The sequence below is a fragment of the Vulpes lagopus genome, chromosome 23 (genome assembly GCF_018345385.1).
Source record: "Vulpes lagopus strain Blue_001 chromosome 23, ASM1834538v1, whole genome shotgun sequence".
NCBI classification, from domain to species: Eukaryota; Metazoa; Chordata; class Mammalia; order Carnivora; family Canidae; genus Vulpes; species Vulpes lagopus.
The window spans coordinates 6,503,220-6,520,878 of NC_054846.1; the positions used below are offsets into that span (position 1 = coordinate 6,503,220).

Genomic DNA, 17,659 nt, shown 5'->3' on the forward strand with positions numbered 1-17,659 from the left:
GATCCTGGAGTCCTGGGATCGAGTCCCAGATTGGGCTCCCCTGGGGGAGCCTCCTTCTCCCTCTGCCTGTGTCTCTGCCTCTCTCTCTCTCTATGTCTATCATAAAATAAATAAATAAATCTTTTTAAAAAAAGTTTTTAATACAGTGTTTTAAAAGTGCCAAAGTTTCTTCTGTACTACTTTCTAAGGACCCTATTATAATTATAATCAGTAATCTGATTTCTCTACCATTAGCTATTCTTGTGCTGAAAGTTTAAATTAATGGAATGCACTCCTCTGTCATTATTGCAAAATAATATAATATCTAAAATACTACTTTTTGTGTGTATTAGTGCCTGTTTTGTTATTTTGGAATATTCTATTATATGAACATAAGTCGGAAGTCAATTTTCCTGTTGACAGACACTCTGTTATTATGGACAAAGTTATGAGTGCTCCCATATGTACCTTTTTGGTGCTCATAAACATTTGTTTCTCTTGTTACTTGTTATGTAGGAGTAGAATTCTCTCTGTCATAGTTTAAATATATTTCTACATTTAGTAGATGTCACCAAACAGTTTTCCACAGCTGTTGTACCAATTTACATCCCAATTTGTAATAGTGATTGTTGTAAGTCATCAAAATTTTAAATTGTAGCCAGTCTGATGATTATGTAATGCATTGCCTTATGATTTTCATTTGCATTTCTCGGGTAAGTAATGATGTTGAACATCTTTTCTTTTCTTTTTTTTTTTTTAATTTTTTTTTTAAATTTTATTTATTTATGATAGGCACACAGTGAGAGAGAGAGAAGCAGAGACATAGGCAGAGGGAGAAGCAGGCTCCATGCACCGGGAGCCCGATGTGGGATTTGATCCCGGGTCTCCAGGATCGCGCCCTGGGCCAAAGGCAGGCGCCAAACCGCTGCGCCACCCAGGGATCCCTGAACATCTTTTCATATGCTAATTGACTATATGGGGATGGCTATCTTTCTTTGTGAACTGCAAGTGCAAGTTCTTTACCTAATATTTAAGTTAAATTTTCTTTTACTTAGGGACATGTGGCAGTTCTTTAAAATATCTGGATATGATTAATTTCTTTGTTATATGTTGGAAAATCTTCCATCCATCTGTTTTCTTTCTTTTCCATTCATTCAATGATCTCAACTGAAGTAAAGATATGTTTAATATTAATGAAATGTGATTTGTTAATTTTTCCCTTGAATGATTGATGCTTTTTGTGCCTTTCACAAAAAATAACTTCCTCAATGTCATGAATTTTTAATTTTTTTCCTATAAAGCTTTATGTAATTTTTCACATTTATTTTAGAATTTGTCACAAATTAATTTTTTTAGTAATATGAGGTGAAAGACAAGATTTATTTTTTTCCATAGGCTAACTCAATGCAATTATTAAACAAACTATTTTTCCCTTCTAAAATCTATTTCTATTCTATTAAAATTTCTACCTGTTTATTTTTGCACCAATAACATGTTGTTGTGATTATTGTAGCTTCATAATTGTATATTACTCCAATTTTGTTGTGACTCAAGATTGTGCAGGGAATCTCAGGTTTTTTGTGTTTTTGTATTATTTTAGGAAAAAAAATACTACTTTTTGCAAAAATATCTTCTCAAACATTTATTGGGATTACACTGAATTTATATACCAATTTGGGAAGTTGACATCTTGAAAATATTGTTATCCAAATCACTAAACAAGGTATAGCTTTCCACTTGTAAGTCTTTAAATTATCTTATCAATATCGTGTTATTTTTGATTAGAGACATTGTGCACACTTGACTAAGTGTATGCCTAGGTTTTTTTATGGGTTTTTTTGATACTATGATTTTTAATGCTTTAAATTATTTATTTGTTTAGATATTTGGAATAGTCAAGCATATGTCCATCAAATCATACACCTTTCATCTACACATGCCTTTGTACCCTCAGTTAAGCCTCTTCCCTACCAGGTAACGGATTATATATTAGATAAAATAGGCTGTTTGATATTTATTTAAAGGAAATCATTAATTATTATATATTCTGTAAATTATCTATTTGGGCTATAAAATCTGATGGATTTTGTGGCCATCCATCAAAGCTAATATCCTTTAGCCACTCTATCTCTTTTCAGCTTCTAGATCTCTAAAAGACAGCTCAAAATATTTTAGAATTTCCCATGAATATAGTTCAATAAAAAATATATATTTTGAAAGAATTTATTTATTTTTTTTTAGAGAGTGTGTGTGTAAGCAGGGGAGGGGCAGAGGGAGATAGAGAGAGAGAATCTCAAGCAGACTCCACACTGAGCATGGAGACTGGTGTGGGGCTGCATTTCATAGCCCTAGGATCATGACCTGCGTGGAAATCAGGAGTTGGTTGCTCAATCGATGCAGTCACCTAGGCACCCCTCAACAAAAACTATTCTTAAAAAACTTAAGAGAATAAATGTATATAAAATTTCTTTAAGAGTTTTAAGTCTCCTTTAAGGTTTCTTCCTGCCTTCCTTTCTTCTTGACCTCTTCCCTTCCTTTCCCCCTTCCTTAATGTCCTCTCCTTTCTCTCTTTCAAAATGTATTTATGTAATTATTTAGACAGGATTTTTGAGACTGGTCAGTCACAAGAAGCACTAATTTAGAACATAAATAGAACATATAGAATATAATAGAATGCAACTTCATGTCAAATTCATGAAATACTGAGTAATCTTTTAAAAATAAGTCAGTTTCCCCTTTTTTAACCTAATATTAGGCAGTCTGCCATTCTTATGTATTTTTTTATTTGTTAGGTTATTTCGGTGTCAACTAAAATCCTAGGTTTGAGCTACCTCCTCTGTGCAACAGTAAACTTCTTAGTGGTTGCAAGTTATCCCCTTGATAAGCTGTTAAGTCTTCAAAGACAAAAGTAAGTAGCTTCCTTTTTAGAACAGAGCTATTATTTGCTGGTGCTATTGTCAGGATCAAAATAAATCTGTCAATGTTGAAGAAATCATATTTGCCACAAACCAAATTGAGGGCCTTATTTGAAATAAGTTGTAAAATAGGTAGTGGGAGGGGTTTGATCTCCCCATCAATAAGGTGATGCACTTTAAATCACATTTCATTCTTAGACAAAAGTCAGAATGCCATTCTAAGAAACACTAAAATCTTTTCTGTTATTTTGATGGAGAGCCCTATGCAGCTTATAAATCAGATATAAACTTAGTGTGCTAAGGCAAGCCATATACCCTTTCCATGTATCCAATGTGCTGTACAAGGAGAACAAAACGCTATCAATCTTCAAAATCTACAGTACAGTAAGGTAAATTGCTAGTGCCTCATTCCTTTGCTCAGATTTTTCATCGCAGATGCCAGGGCAGTAAAGTCTATAAAGAAAGCCTTATTCAGAGTCTCTTGTTCCTATTTTTGTCAGTTCTTTATAACTTTTACTCAAAACTCACTACCATTTGCCTCACTGTTTCCATAAGTATATTCATTATTCCTGCTTCCCTACTACTAGGTGAGGGACCCAAAGTCTCTGTTAGGCAAAGTAAAGTTCTCAAACACCTGAGCTAGAACAGTAAATATGTAACTAGAGTGACCTAGGTTCCAACAATTCTGGCTTACCTCTGTGGTTCTGGTGCCCCATCTCTTAGTCCCACAGGCTTGCAGTCTGGAAGTGCTGTGGTTTGGATGCAGGATTGTATTGTCTCCCTGACATAATCTGCAATTTCTACTCTTACGTATGTAGTAGGGAGTATGCGGTCTATGACAATTTGAGGGTAATACAAAATTTATTAATAAGATTATTAAATGACATGGGCAATCATTTTTAAAATAAATGTAAATAATGAACTTTAGCTTAATCTTTTATTTCCAACAATTTCAGTTTCTATTGATGGAAAAAATGAGACAGGAAGAAAGTTTTTCCTTGCGTTGGACTGTATATGCTTCACCATTGGTAGAAAAGCCCCATGGATTTCAGAGAGAAGTATTCCTGTTAAGGTTTTGGTTATTTAAAGTGTTACATTATCAGGCTTGCCAAAAAAGAGATTAAAATCATGGAGAAAATTTGTGGATAACCAGTAGATTTGAATTTCAGTTTTGAAATATTGGTATTGATAGCTAGAAAAAAGGCTTTTATTTTCTTAAATTAATGAAGATTTTTATCTCATATTCAAGAGTTGATTATAACTTTAAAATTTTAAGTGTACATAATTTATAATTACATAATTAAGTATAAATACATAGTATAGTACCAAATAAAAATTACAGTATAGCCAGCTCTCTTTATAAAAATACCTTTTTTAAAATCCACAAAATTTATGCCTAATTGTAAAAGTGGGCAGTTTTTGTAAAGGCATTTAATAAAATGGGTAATTGTGACCCTCAGAAAAGCTATGATTATGCAAGATGAAAACATTTAAAATGAAAAATTGATCCATCAACATTCAATGAATTTAATGTGTCATTTATGTATGTATGTATGTATGTATGTATTTATTTATTTATTTTTAAGGATCTGAGCTTTTTTTTTTTTTTTAAGATTTTACTCATTTATTCATGAGAGAGGTAGAGACACAGGTGAGGGAGAAACAGGCTCCCTGTGGGGGCCTAATCCAAAGGCAGACGCCCAACCACTGAACCACCCAGGCAACCCTGTCATGTATGAATTTAAAAAATATCTTTTAAATGTACACAAAGGAAGAAGGGACTGTTCACTCTGTGATTGTCAGTTTTTTGGCTTGCCAGGCAGGGAGATAAACTTGACCAAATCATGCCCTTCATTTAAATCACACTGCAGCCAATGGGAACTGCTTATACTTTAGGCCATCATTAAACGCTGCGTGTATTTATGCTTCCTCTTCATTACAGCCACTCAAATTTTATTCCTTGAAAGGACAAGGGACTACTTTTCACATGCTTCATACACACAGTAAGCTAAAGTAACCAAAGCTGTTCCGATCAAAAAGAATCAGGGTCATTAAAAAGTTATTCTCTGAATACATGAGATATTCCAATTCCCAAAACATATTTTCCTCAGGCAGGAAAAAAAAAAAGTTCTGCTCATTTTTCTACTTGTATCTGTAGATACAGCTCACCAGTGTGTGTATGTGTGTGTCTCTGTTTTTCAGAGCAAAGCATATTCTTAAAGACACTTCTGCCACTCACTCCCACAAGGTAAACATTTTAAAAGACCAGTGATAAGATTTATTTGGGATGTACATCATATAGACAAACAAACAAACAAAAAGACATGAACACAAAAAGGCTCTTGAATATAGAGACACAAAAAGGCTCTTGAATATAGAGACATAGAGAACAAATTGGTGGATGCCAGAGGGAAATTGGTGGGAGGATGGGTGAAATAGGTGAAGGGGATTAAGAATACACTTGTCGTGGATGAGCAATGAGTAGTGTATAGAATTGCTGAATCGCTATATTGTACTCCTGAAACTAGTGTAACACCGTATGTTAATATATTTGAAGAAAAAAAAATCCTTACTCAAATGTACTGAAACATATCTAGTAAGAAAGATCTATAAGTCATATAGTTTCTAGGTAGAGGAATTTAAATCAGTGAAAAACAACAATAAAAGGCAAAAATCTCTACGGTTATGTATCTTATTATATTCTAGTAGGAGGAGAGAGAACAAACATCTAAACATAGACTTGATCTCAAATATCTGTAAGTTCTATGAAGAAATAAAAAGCAGAATAAGAAGACAGAGCGCTGAGTGAGAAGAGGTTCTATTTTAGCTGCAGGGTGATGCTCGGATGCTCTCAGGAGTTGGCATTTGAAGACATAGATGAAATGATAGGATAAACCAGGGGATCTCTTGAAAGAATGTTCCAGTTCAGAGGATCCAAAAGACCTAAGCAGAGAGGTGAATTTTTAGACAACAATTTAATTTTCAAAATCAAACATTAACCCATTTAATATTTATAACCCGAAGAAGAGTACAACTATTACTATTCCCAGATAAGAAAAGAGAAGCGCATTTGTAACTCACATCTTGTAAACGTCGGACCTTGGATTCAAATCGCAGCAGTCTGATTCTATAATTTTTGATATTATCCTCAGAACTGTGGACTGCTCAAGCCCTGGGCATCCTTTCCTTTTACCACTCATTAACTGCTTCTGTAAGACCTTATATTCTTAGAGCCTCCAGTCCTAAGCTCATTATTTTCATATGCTTGGAATATTCTCCATACTCAGTATATTCTATTCAATATTTTCATACTCTTCCAGACACACAGATATACCTGGGTCCCTTGTGCCTTTTTCATTAAACGAGCTTGTCTGTCTCAACCAAAACCCATCCTATTTCTGACCAACTACAATCTTCTTTAAATCGCTCAGTGCCTTTTATTTTGAAAGTTTATTCATTTGATTACTTTTCTTGCTCCTATTAATTTTAATGAGAGTTTTTCAGCGATGTATCAGTAATCTTGTTTTGACAAATAAGAAAAAATGGTGGGATATGAAATTTTAAAAGTTAAATACATATTTGACTTTGAATTCTTCAGCCTTCTGGGAAAAGAGAAAGCATAAACATTTGTGTAGTTTACCAGTCCTTGGGTTTCTTTTTTTAAATTAAAAGGTGAAAAATATATTTGGATGGTATACTTCATCTATGGTGTATGTTCCCTGGGAAGTAATGGGGAGTGGCAGACAGGGGGAAGCAATCTGAGATGCTCTGGGGTCATGAAAGAATATTGATAAGATGCTATAAAACAACCTTTGAAGGATCATAAATGAAAAATGAAACTTCTCAATTTGGTTCAAGCTGAAAGTCCTTCCTGAGTGAAACTTGGCTTAAAAGGAAAGAGGTTTGCTTGGTTCAGAAAAATCACTAAGGCATGTTTTTGCCATACTTCATGCTCGTGATAATAAGGCTCTGACAAGCCTTGGCCGAGGGGATATAGAAGAGACAGGTTTTGAAATCTCTGGAGCCGCTACCAGCTACAGGTTCCAGTTGGATTTTAATCTAGATTGTAAGGAGAAGCGAGAAGCAAAAGGTGATGCTGTTTCCATCTCAACTGACAGGAAGGTGAAATAAATTAACTATCTCAACCCGACTAATTTTCCAAACTTTCACACGCTGAGTTTTAATCTGGAGGTTCGGTTCCCTGACTCTATTCCCTCTTGCTAACCACCAGCTATAAATGTCGCTTGTGTCCATCATACTCCCTACCAAGAATTGAGGTGATAATCTAGTGAAAGGGAATCTACTTATGCATTTTCTGACTCCCGAGAGCATCCGGGCATCACCCTGCATCTAAAATAAAACCCCTTCCCACTCACTGCTCTGTCTTCTTACTCTGCTTATATTTCTTCATAGAGGTATAATGTATGTAAGTAAAAATACACATAGGAATGGCTATAATGCATGTATTTATATCTTTGTATTTGTAGATAGATCAATAGATCAATCAATCAATAGTAGTGGAGGATGTTTACAAAGTATTAGTAAGAAAACAAAGCACGGTTGTGTTTTAACAAATGAGCCTTTTTGTTATATTTCCCAACACAACGCCATCAGTAGTGTGCCAGCGGTTTGTTGCTATGTCGCACACCAGTGTGAAACTTGGTAGTTTGAAACAACAAACATTTCATCAACTCATGAGACCCTGAGTCGCCGTGGGCCTGACAGGTCTAGGGTGGCCTTGGTTATGTGACCTGCTCAGTCAGCTGTAGGTGGGGAGAGGGGCTTAGCTGGAAAGACCGATAGACCGATGAGGTTAGGCTTTACTGAGTTTATTTGGACTTTTTCACATGTCTTGGGCCTTGCCTGAGATGAGTCAGCCGATGACTCTGCTCTAGTTTTATTCGGATGAAGGCTGCAGGAATCCAAGAAAGTTGCAGGGACATTCAAGGCTTCTTGAATCTGACGCTAAGGAGTGATACAACCTCACTCTGTCTCTCTTGTGAAGTAAGTCCCTGCACCAGCTCAAATTCAAAGAGTAAGGAAAGAGACTCTACCTCTTAAAGAAACCTGCAAAATTACTCTGCAAACAGCACGGATATAAGGCAGCATGACTAATTGTGGCCACTTTTTAAAAAATCTATCATAAACAGTCTTACGTATTTATAGCAAAACTATGAACAGCCTTCCTTAGCAACTCGCTGCTCTGAGGTTTTAGATTCAAGGGGTTTTTGTCTGTATCATTATAACATTAAAAATAATTTATTACATGAAGCTTCCAGTTGCTGGCATATAATTTTATTCTTCTTCCGCGATCTCGGTGGCATACTTAACAACTTGTACCCTTGGGCTGGGTCTCCTCTGGATGTTACTAACCTACAAGAAGTGTGTTCATTACTACCCTAATGCAGCAGTTAATTGAATTTCCGTACTAGTCAACTTCATCCAAGGTCATCTTAAGTCAGCTTCTACTTTGACAGGAATCTATTAGCATCAGGAAGCACCAAGCAGTTAATAGCTATATTTTAAGTTTGGTTATTTTCATTTTTTCTCTCCTTACATGTTAATAAATGGAAACACATATCAAACCTTACAGTTATGAATTAGAATGTCTTTCCCAGTAAATGACTTATTGATGCTGAAGTGATTAACCTTTCATTAAAACTTGATATAAAATTCTTCCCTCCATATATCTATGTTTATTACTCAAGCCCCAAAGGAAAATACATCAAACATAGGACAGCTTGGTTTTTTAAAACACTTTTGCAACTCAGAGACTCATAAAATCTGGGATTTTCTAATGTCTCCTCTGCTCTATCTACTTTATGATAAAAGAAAATAAGTTCCATAAATGAACACACACTTTCCTGAAATGCATCTTCTTTCCTAGCTTCAGGAGTGATGGAAATCAACCAAGGTAGTGCTCTGTAATTCCCATGTGACATCTAAATAAAGAAGGGTAAGTAATTTGGGAGACTATTTTCTGTTTGGAATCAATGTAGTGCATAACTTTGTATATCTGTTTACAACTCTGTGACATAGTTGAAACAGATTGCATAAGGGCCCTGGGGTTTTTAGGAACTGAACATAAGCGTAGTGTCACAATTTCTGTGACTGAGAGAAATTATGTGTCTCTATCCAGAGGAGGCTTTCAAAGCTTCTGTCCTATTTATTCCTTCAGATCCACAGGGGATGTGGCTCTATGATCACGACACAGCTGTCAACTCACACAGAGCCATCACCTTTTACCTTGTCTCTGCTTTGACTCTGCTTCCCTTTGATACCATTCACCTTTCCAGGTCTCGAAAGGCCAACAAACTCCCCGGCCAATACTTGAGTGGGCCAGAGATGTGAGAACTGCCTGCAGAGGCTGCTCTGCTGCCACTGCTATGGCTGGTGTCAGGGCAGCGCTGGTGATAATCTGACAATGGCCACCTACGTGCTGCTGGGCTGGCAACCAGGCTGTGAATTTGCTGCACTATAACGGACAGAGACCCTTCCCCTGTACTATATAATCTGTTACATTAGTAAAAATAAAGCTGTCTTATTGGCCAGTCTTTAAAGAGCTTGCATGCGATATTAGCTCTTTTAGAAAACAATCAAAAACAAAAAAGAGAAAGAAAGAAAGAAAGAAAGAAAGAAAGAAAGAAAGAAAGAAAGAAAGAAAGAAGAAAGAGAAAGAAAGAAGAAAGAAAAAGAAAGAAAGAAAGAAAGAGAAAGAAAGAAAAAAGAAGAAAGAAAGAAGAAAGAAAAAAAGAAAGAAAGAAAGAAAGAAAGAAAGAAAGAAAGAAAGAAAGAAAGAAAAAAGAAAGAAAGAAAGAAAGAAAGAAAGAAGAAAGAAAAGAAAAAGAAAGAAAGAAAGAAAGAAAGAAAGAAAGAAGAAAGAAAGAAAGAAAGAAAGAAAGAAAGAAAGAAAGAAAGAAAGAAAGAAAGAAAGAAAGAAAAAGAATCCCTACACTGGTCAACTCTGCCTTTCTGGCTGCTCCTCTACTCCCAGGTTCTTTATAGGAATGAGCCTGGGCCTGTCACAATCTGAGCTTGGAACAGGAAGCAGTTCTCAGAGTCTCATGACTGATGGGCACTGCTAAATGAAAACATTTTAGGTACATGTTTTTCTTTCCTGGATGATTTCCTAGACTTTGCCAGTTTTAAAACCTAGGTGACTCCAGACAATCCAAATGAGCTTTGGAACACATTCACTTCTGACTCAAGTGTCTTGAAAATGAAAATCAAACTTTATAACAACTATCGAGACAACATTCCATCAATAATGGAATCTTCACCAAAATATAATTGACACAAAACACTGTATAAGTTTAAGATGTAAAAATCTAAAACAGGGCAGCCACCCGGTGGCTCAGCAGTTTAGCGCCGCCTGCAGCCCAGGGCCTGAACCTGGAGACCCAGGATTGAGTCTCACATTAGCTCCCTGCATGGAGCCTGCTTCTCCCTCTGCCTGTGTCTCTGCCTCTGTGTCTGTGTGTCTCTCATGAATAAATAAATAAAATCTTAAAAAAAAATCTAAAATATGTGGTACTGGTTTAGTGACTAAACAAGGAGAGGTGAGGAAGAGGAAAAATTCTCAAGTTCCTAGTGTGGCAGCAAAATGTTTGGTAAGTCGTCATCATGGTCACTCGTCAACATGGTCACAGTATCCGCCTAACTGCAAGGCCCATGGCTTTCTGGGAAGCAGGTGGAATGAGCCAGAGTGTTAGTGTGTATTAAGTATTCCTAGCCGTTTTTAGCAAAGTATTTTAAGAAAAAGAAAATGATCTCAACCAAAATTTGGATGGGAACGACATGGGAATGACATGAAGACTGAGGCTGAGAGACAAGGTACTTGTTCCCAGTACATGAAATATTAAATCGCAGAGACAGAACAGGTTAACGAAAACAAACAACAAAATTAGCAAAAGGGATAGTTGAACCCACACAGTAGTCTCTGGTTCATAGGGGTGTTAAAATCAGCTGGCAGATTGGGAAGTTTCTTTGACCAGCCAGTGGAGCAAGTCCTTGGTGTATTTATTTACTCTCTCTGCCATAGTAATTTCCCAAGCATTTGGTGGCTTGCCACAATAACGCTTATTCTTTTCCAGTTCTGGAGTCACTTATCAAAGATTAATAAAAATATCAGGAACCAAGCATAACACTGTTTCTCATGCCATGCTCAGAGGCCTCCTACCACGGGGTCTCATTGACAATAAGTCCCAATCCTGCAGCCAAGATCATATTAAAGGTATCACCTCCTACCTCAAGCCTGTTATTTCAGATGGTTTTACTGTAACAACTAGTAAGATAAGGGGAAAAAAAAGTATAGGTTTAAGGCACTTAATAAGTCAGGCTTACAAACTGTCCAAAAAAAAAAAAAAAGAGAGTATTGTGCATGTTTACTAATGCATGCTACCAGAATCCTACTGATTTTTTTAATTTAATTTTAAATTTAAAAAAAAATTAAATTTTTAAAAGAAAATTTTGTGGTTAATGACCATAAGCTTGATGGGAGTAAAAAGATTCAGGCTTTCACACACGCATCAGAAGTAACAGGTAATAAAGACTTCAACCTAAAGGAGCGTTCTCTGGCATCTACTGTAGCCAATGAAAATGATATCAAAGAAATCCTCTAAGAGGTCATGGATAACAATGGTGTCTTCTGGGGTTTCCTCCCAGAGAACAGACACTAAGATGTGTGTTGGTGGGGAGATGGGGTGGGGGAGGGGGGTTGTTGGCATAGCAGTATACAGAATACTGGCAAAGATGTTCACATCCTACCAGCTCCAGAATCTGTGAATCAGTTAATTACATCATAACAGGGACTTGCAGATAGATCTTGAGAAGAGGGAGCTCATCCTAGATTATCTGGGTGGGTTCCATGTCCTAAGAGGCAGGAAGAAGGATCAGACTTAGTAGCAGTGATGCAGATGGGGTGAGGCAGGGAAAGAGATGGGAAAGGCCCCAGAGTCAGGCTCCTACCCATCCCAAGAAAACTGAGACAAGACAGTAAAACAGAAAAAATAGACCTGGCTCCCTAGCTCCAAAATGTTAGGGGGTATCCCCCTTGAATGGCTACTTACTAAGTAATCACACAAACTCCCCAGACCACAAAGAAATCTGTCATTAAGGTGTTATCAATAGTGCCTGCTCAAGCCAAGATGGAACAAGAGTCTCTAGGCCATAGGCTACCTGACTCAGCTCACAGAAATCCTGGATGTAGAGAAATGTTCTGGAGGAGGATTAACCAGAGAGAAGGGAACACCTTGCTTGGGCTCATGATATTTACAAGAACATCTTGTTTGTTATCCTGACAGTTATAAGTCCACCATGTTTATTCTAAATATAGACATGATATTTACTAATCCACCCTGATATTGACAAGAAATATACTAAGCTCCCTGGTCAGTTTCCTATAAAAGACAGATCCTACAAGCCCTGATGGCAATCCTGATGGGACCCCCTCTCACCTTTGAGAGCTTTCTCTGTGCCTCTGCTTAATAAACTTCTATCAGCTTTGGTCACTCTCTGTTGGCAGCGAGATTCCTTCTTCCACTCCTTCTTCCATTCCGTGAGACAAGAACCAAGCTCTCTCGAATCAGTAGGGTGTGTGATAATGGGAGCAGAAAGAAAAAGGGTTATGTTGGTGCTCCCCAGGAACCAAGAGCCTAGAAATCTCCAGAAGCCTCTAAAAATTGGAAAAGGCAAAGAAATAATTCTTTGCTGAAGCCTCCAGAAGAAATCAGTCCAGTTGACACCTTGATTTTAGCCCAAAATAAGTTCTAATATCCAAAACTGTAAGTTAATAAGCTTGTATTGTTTTAAGACAACATGTTTGTGGAAACTTATTACAACAGCAATGGGAACCTAATACACTAAGAGTCACTCTGCTGTCAGGTCAAGGTTTTTGAACCCTTCCCGGCTAGATTTAATCATTGCTGTGGACTAGAAAATTCTATGTGATTTCAGTTCTTCTTTTTGCCAAATTTTCATTGGTTTGTTTCTGTTACTCTGTTCTGACTCCATGATTTTATATTTGATGGTGTAGGAGCAAATACCTTGTCTTTCAGTCTGTAGTCTCAAGACAATAAGCAGTCCAATCTGGACCTGGTACAGGGAATAACGCATCACAGAGGAATCCCAGACTTTTGCCACATAACATAGTTTAATGGATCCACTGAAAGGAGAGAGTTGTATTTGAGGTGTGAAAGGATGACTCCTATGAATTTATGCATATGCAACAGATTGCATATAGCCATCTCCCCGAATCTCTAATTTCCTTTTCTAGGGCACATAAATTCCTACCTGGGGACTATTTTTATTCCCCCTCACCACCTTTCAGGGAGCATGGGTATCTGACTAGGTTTTTACCAATGGAATATGAACAGAAAGCAAATTCTACTTTACTTCATAGAAGGAAATTGCTGCCTGTTATGGTTAATTCTATGTGCCAACTTGGACGGTGTTTTTGAATGAGATTAGCATCTAAATTGGTGAACTTTGAGTAAACATATTGCCCTCCATAATGTGTTTGGGCCCTGTCCAATCAGTTGAAGGCCTGAATAGAGCCGAAAGCTGGCCTCCTCCAAGCAAGAGAGAATGCTCCAGCACACGACGTTCAGATTTCATATGCAACATTGACGCTTAACCAAATGAGCTACCTAGGTGCCCTAAAATATAACCTGCTTCTTGTTTTGTCTTCCTTTTTGTTTAAAGATTTTCTTTTCTTTCTTTCTTTCTCTTTCTTTCTTTCTTTTTCCTTTCTTTCTTTCTTTTCTTTCTTTCCTTTCTTTCTTTTCTTTCTTTCTTTCTTTCTTTCTTTCTTTCTTTCTTTCTTTCTTTCGAGTGAGAGAGCACAAGTGTAGGGAGGGGCAGAGGGAGAAGGACAAGCAGACTCCTCGCTGAGCATGAAGCCCATAGCAGGCCTTGATCCCAGGGCTCTGAGATCATGACCCGAGACAAAACTAGACACTTAACTAAGCCACCCAGGTGACCCAAAACAACATGTTTTAAAAATAGTCTGTGATGAGCAGAGTGCTTCTGGGGTGCTAAAATACTCCTCAAAAAGGGTATCAAGATTTTAAAAGAGATGTAGATAAAAAACATAGCTGCTAACTCTCAGTCCCTCTCTTGATCTGTGTATGTAGCGCTAAATACTGTAGGTAATGCACATTACATATTTTGTCAATGTATGTGCATAATTGAATTTATTTATTTATTTATTTATTTATTTATTGTTTAGGTGTTTTTGTAAGACACTTTAGGGTCTATTTACAATGAATAAAGGTGGAAACAAATACATTAATTACATATAAACATCATTTTAATTCTAGCTCAGGACCTGCCACATTTCAGACAAAATACAAATTTGGTACAAATACTTATTTTCTAGTATAAACATTAAACAAACATTTGGAGTCTAAGATTAAATATATGTTAGATATGGAAAATTTGTTGATAATTATTTTTCCTTAAGTTACATGAAAGAGTGTCAGTATCAAATATTAAAAAGAACACTGCCCATTATATCAGCAGAATTGAGCTTTGCTTACAGAGCAGTAATCATATAACTATATTATGGAGGTTCTAAACATTTTACATAGCCCAAGATGTTCAGATGTAAGCCTATGGCTGGGGGAAGTAGATAAAACTTTTCTATAGAGAAACAATCTACTTTCAAATTGGAAATACTGATGCCACTGCTCTACATCTGTATTTAAGAATATGTCAAAACATAACATATTTTTTAAAAATTTTATTGATATTTAGATTCTTGGTTGTATTAAGAGCAGTAATATGATTTCTGAAGTAATATATTTTGAAATCACATCCTCATTTTAAAGTATAACAATTTCATAATAGTACTTATTTCTGGGAAAAAATAGATTGGCTAATAATATATTTGTAACTTAAATGCAGCTTCAAATCGTCTCATAAGTACTCTATAACTTGTTACAGAATTATAACTTCATATTCAGCTCTAATAAGAATTTTAAAGAAACATAGTTGGAATGCCTTAGAATTGCTTCTGACAAGTGTTAAAAGATTTATCTGTACAAATACATTGTTGATATGTATTAGAGGGGATTAAAAAGAAACTTAATTTGTATTATTTATTCTCTGACTTTAACTCTGTATATGCTAATATACAAATCATTTGTTTTATGATAGAAAATGAAGAGCTATAGTTGGTATGATGATATCATATAAAGTCAAAAGAAACATGGTGATCTTTAAAGATTTATTTATTTATTTATTTATTTATTTATTTATTTATTTATATTTTACTTATATTTTAGAGAGCAAATGGTGTGTGTGTGTGTGTGTGTGTGAGAGAGAGAGAGAGAGAGAGAGAGAGAGAGAGCATGTGCCAATGTGGGGAGGGGCAGAGGGAGAGAGTCTTCACTAGACTCCCCATTAGGTGGACAGCATGATACCGGGCTCCATCTCATGACCCATGAGATAATGGCCTGAGCCAAAACAAAGAGCCAGATGCTCAACTGATTGGACCACCCAGGCACCCCCCAAGATGCTGATTTCTAATTAAGTATTTTAAAATTAATTTGAAAATTTACCAAGTTTCTTTGATATAATTTGCCCCTTTTGTATTTCTGATATCAGATGTTGAAGTTATCAAGTATTTAATGATGGGTTGAAGGATATCATGCTTGTTTTTATTCATAAGCGAATATGAACCAAATTCTTGAATTTGCAAGAAATAGACCTTTACTTTTGTTGCTCTTTTTAGTCACCCTCTTATGGGTACAGTTAATGAGTCTTGCAAAAGTAATGTCACCATCACCACCACCATGAAGACAGAATAATTTCATCTGGAATAACAGAAGAATAACAAGGAATAACAAGTTTCCTTGTGCACCTTTGTAGCAAATCGACTCTTAACCACCACCCCTGTCCCCACAGCCCTTAGCAACTACTTGTTTGATTCCTGTCCTCATAGCATAGTTGTGCCATTCTGTAAAACCATATACATGGAATCATATAGTATGTAGTTTCAGTGACTGGTTTCTTTCACCTTGCTAAAGCATTTGAGATTAATCTTGTTTCATATCTAAGTAGTATTTTTTTTAAAATAATTGATAGTTCCATTGTATGAATATACCAATTTTATTTATTTATGATAGTCACACACACACACAGAGAGAGAGAGAGAGAGAGAGAGAGAGGCAGAGACACAGGCAGAGGGAGAAGCAGGCTCCATGCACCGGGAGCCCGACGTGGGATTCGATCCCGGGTCTCCAGGATCGCGCCCTGGGCCAAAGGCAGGCGCTAAACCGCTGCGCCACCCAGGGATCCCGAATATACCAAATTTTTAAACCTTTTCAAATTTTATGGACATTTGTACTGTTTTTAGATTGCAGTAATTATGAGATAAAGCTGCTATAAACATTTGTATTTAGGTCTTTATGTGAATAACTGTTTTGCTTCCTTATGGGAAAATCTTAGTAATGAGATTCTTGGGTTTCATTGTTAAGCAGAAGGTTAAGTTTACATGAAACTGCATATTGTTTTCCTTACCAAGTGTCTGTGCCATTTTGCTGTCCTACAAACAATACATGAGCACTCCAGTTGTTCTGTATCCTTACCTGTACTTGGTTATCAGTCTTTTAAATCATTCCATTAAGTTTCTGGTCATATCTCAATGAGCTTTAAATGTGCATTTCCTTAAAGAAGGAAGATGCTAAACACATCTTCATTTTTACATGCAATCTATGTATCTTTTTTGGCAAAGTATCTATTCAAATATTTTGCCAATTTTGTATTAAATTCTCTTTTTATTTTTGTGTAATGATTTTTTTTTTTTTTGTAGATTCTGGATCCATGTCCTTTATCAGGTGTCCATTTTGCACATATTTTATCCCAGTTTTTTTTTTTAAATTTCTTGATGAATAGCAAAGAGCAGACCATTGTTTTAATTTGATACAGTCCAATTTATCAATTTTTATTTATGATTTGTGGCTTTTGTTATATCTAAAAATTATTTGCCTAATCTAAAACTGTCAAAAAAAACCTGTCACATTTTCTATTACATTTCCATGTAGAAGATTTGTACTGCTATATCTTGCATTTACATCTGTAATTTAATTTGATGTAACTTTGTATAGGAGAAGTTAATTACATTGATATAAATAAATTGGCAGACCCTTGTTATATGGGTTGATTTCTTAACTCTTTATTTTATCCCAGGATTGATATGTCATAAGCTAATCACTCATTTCCTTAATTACTATCATTTCATAGTCTTAAAAATCAAGTAGTATGAGCTATTTCTGGGCTTTCTATTCTGTTCCATTGTTCTATATGCCTATTTTTACACCAATACCATACACTCTTAATTAGTATAACTTTAGTTATAATAGTAGTATAGTTTGAAACCTGAAAATGTGATGTCTTTAGCTTTATTCTTCTCTGTCATGATTGTTTTGGCTATTCAGGGTCTTTTGTGGTTCCATATAAACTTTAGAATTTTTTTTTCTATTTCTGTGTAAAATGCCATTGGAATTTTTATAGAAATTGCACTGAATCCATAGATGATTTTGCGTGGTATGGACTTCTTAACACTTTTAATTCTTCTGATCCATGATCTTTCCCTTTGTTTGTCTTTTAAATTTTCTTTTATCTAAGTCCTGTAGTTTACATAGTACACACCATTCACTTCCTTCATTAAGTTTATTCCTAAGTATTTTTTTAGACTGCTGTGAATGGAATAGACTTATTTCTTCTTCAGATTTTTTGTTAGTGTATATAAATACAACTGATTT

General features: G+C 35.9%; 1 pseudogene; it reads left to right on the forward strand.

Moving 5' to 3' along the window:
• The first annotated feature begins 10,517 nt into the window (after positions 1-10,517).
• Positions 10,518-17,659, forward strand: part of LOC121481390 — an 81,850-nt pseudogene continuing 74,708 nt past the window's right edge.